Source organism: Anopheles ziemanni (assembly GCF_943734765.1).
Source record: "Anopheles ziemanni chromosome X unlocalized genomic scaffold, idAnoZiCoDA_A2_x.2 X_unloc_21, whole genome shotgun sequence".
Classification (NCBI taxonomy): Eukaryota; Metazoa; Arthropoda; class Insecta; order Diptera; family Culicidae; genus Anopheles; species Anopheles ziemanni.
In genome coordinates, this window is record NW_026689787.1 from 179,696 (window position 1) to 182,500 (window position 2,805).

General features: G+C 48.9%; 2 non-coding genes across 2 annotated transcripts in view; both read left to right on the forward strand.

Moving 5' to 3' along the window:
* The first annotated feature begins 1,851 nt into the window (after positions 1 to 1,851).
* On the forward strand, positions 1,852 to 2,006 carry LOC131291969 (5.8S ribosomal RNA). Its single transcript, XR_009189698.1, has one exon. It is a non-coding gene; the product is annotated as a 5.8S ribosomal RNA (ribosomal RNA).
* Positions 2,007 to 2,493: 487 nt separating this feature from the next.
* The window catches only part of LOC131291966 (large subunit ribosomal RNA), a 4,089-nt gene continuing 3,777 nt past the window's right edge, over positions 2,494 to 2,805 (forward strand). The window contains exon 1 of the ribosomal RNA XR_009189695.1: positions 2,494 to 2,805. This exon is cut by the window's right edge and continues 3,777 nt beyond it. This is a non-coding gene — a ribosomal RNA (large subunit ribosomal RNA).

Below are 2,805 nucleotides of genomic sequence, written 5' to 3' on the forward strand. Positions count from 1 at the left end.
CCACTGGTCCACGCTGCTTTGCAGTCCTGGGTAAGATAGTTAATTCTAGCTTGCCCTATGTGGAAGAGGGCATACAAGACAAAGTATAGTTCTCCCCTGGTCCACGCTGCTCCGGCGGTCCTGGGTAAGATAGTTAATTCTAGCTTGCCCTATGTGGAAGAGGACATAATACTCTACCTGTTGAGCTTTAAACAAAGTCATCACTTGGGCATGCTCTATAGCCAACCACATGACATTAACCTAAGAGAGCATGCAGCGTATTATCCCAATGCAAAGTAAACGATAGACTCGCCCTAGTTCAGTGCTTCAACCAAGTGATGACTTCAATATGGCTAGTGTGTGAAGTATAAAGTATAGTCCTCCCCTGGTCCACACTGCTTCGGCGGTCCTGGGTAAGATAGTTAGTTCTAGCTTGCCTTATGTGGAAGAGGACACCATACTTAATACTGTGGTGTAATGAACAAAGTATAGTCCTCCACTGGTCCACGCTGCTTTGCAGTCCTGGGTAAGATAGTTAATTCTAGCTTGCCCTATGTGGAAGAGGGCATACAAGACAAAGTATAGTTCTCCCCTGGTCCACGCTGCTTCGGCGGTCCTGGGTAAGATAGTTAATTCTAGCTTGCCCTATGTGGAAGAGAGCATACATGAACCAAGAACGAAGGTTATGATCGAGGAATGATTCGACAACTCACCGATGGTATGAAATGTGAAGAATTCAAGCAAGCACACAATCAAGTCATCACTTGGGCATGCTCGATAGCCAACCCTATGACATTAACCTAGTAGAGCATGCGAAAACCAATATATATACAAGTAATGTAAACGATGCCCCTCCCTAGTTCAGCGCTTCAACCAAGTGATGACTTCAGAATGGCTAAATCAAATCGGTTCAAAACATACCATCGGTACCCTATTGAAACACACAAGTCGATATCAAACCTCTTAATTGTGTAGTCCTCCACTGGTCCACGCCGCTTCGGCGGTCCTGGGTAAGATAGTTCATTCTAGCTTGCCCTATGTGGAAGAGGGCACATTACTCAATACTGTGGTGTGAAGTATAAAGTTCAGTTCTCCCCTGGTCCACGCTGCTTCGGCGGTCCTGGGTAAGATAGTTCATTCTAGCTTGCCCTATGTGGAAGAGGACACTTAATACTTCGTCTCTAAGCGGCGGCTTGACTCCTCCCTACGGGGAACGGGTTTACGCGCACAGCGGCGGCTTACGCACTATGGCAGTCATGGATGCCTTACGTTTCTATGAAAAGTGTGTTCCTCCCCTGGTCCACGCTGCTTCGGCAGTCCTGGGTAAGATAGTTAGTTCTAGCTTGCCCTATGTGGAAGAGGACACGTAGACTTACTGTGGTGTGAAGTATAAAGTTCAGTTCTCCCCTGGTCCACGCCGCTTCGGCCGTCCTGGGTAAAATGGATTCATCCAGCTTGCCCTATGTGGAATGAGGACACTTTATGCTTCGTCTCTAAGCGGCGGCTTGCTCCTCCCTACGGGGAACGGGTATACGCGCACAGCGGCGGCTTACGTTATGGCAGTCATGGATGCCTTACGTTTCCATGAAAAGTGTGTTCCTCCCCTGGTCCACGCTGCTTCGGCAGTCCTGGGTAAGATAGTTAGTTCTAGCTTGCCCTATGTGGAAGAGGACACGTAGACTTACTGTGGTGTGAAGTATAAGGTTCAGTTCTCCCCTGGTCCACGCCGCTTCGGCCGTCCTGGGTAAAATGGATTCATCCAGCTTGCCCTATGTGGAATGAGGACACTTTATGCTTCGTCTCTAAGCGGCGGCTTGCTCCTCCCTACGGGGAACGGGTATACGCGCACAGCGGCGGCTTACGCAAGTTAGTCACCCTCGGCAGTGGATCACTCGGCTCATGGATCGATGAAGACCGCAGCTAACTGCGCGTCATAATGTGAACTGCAGGACACATGAACATTGATAAGTTGAACGCATATTGCACGTCGTGGGAACCTACCATGATGTACAGATGACTGAGCGCTTATATTTGAGAAATGTATCGCATACATTTAACTACGCCGTGACACCCGTCACGAGACGTGCACCATGATGTTAACTAGGGTCGCGACGACCCGCTAGCATTAAAGAACCCGTGGTTTACAATATACTGGCATTGGAATTCGAAGTATTTAGAGCGTCCGTGTTCCCGCGTGAGGCGGAAGTACGAGGAGAAGGCGTGCTTGTGGTGTCTGTGGTGGTGTTTACTGATGTCTAGCTTCAGCTTATTTATTTATTTAAATAGAAGCGAAGATGTCAAAGTAGCGTCGAAGCAGCAGCGGTAGCACAAATGATTCAAGTATGGAAGTTGACCAAAGGAACACAAACAAACTAGCGTATGGGCAATGGAAGGTATCAGTGAGTTAAACCACACGCGGGCTAACAGCCCGTTAACCGAGTCCAACGGTACATATTGGACATTGAAACAAAGTAGTCGCAAGCCAGATGTGACGATAACAACCGCAAGGTACATAAGCCTCAGTTCATGTGTGACAACCCCCTGAATTTAAGCATATTAATAAGGGGAGGAAAAGAAACCAACCGGGATTCCCTGAGTAGCTGCGAGCGAAACGGGAGAAGCTCAGCACGTAGGGGTGGCGGCCTGTCCGTCTATCCGATTCCGTGTACTGGTGCGTCTCACTATCCGTCATCTTAGCGCTTTTCAAGTCCAACTTGAATGTGGCTCAGAACCCATAGAGGGTGATAGGCCCGTAGAACAGCGCCCGTTGGATGATGGACCGAGCGTGCCATGGAGTCGTGTTGCTTGATAGTGCAGCACTAAGTG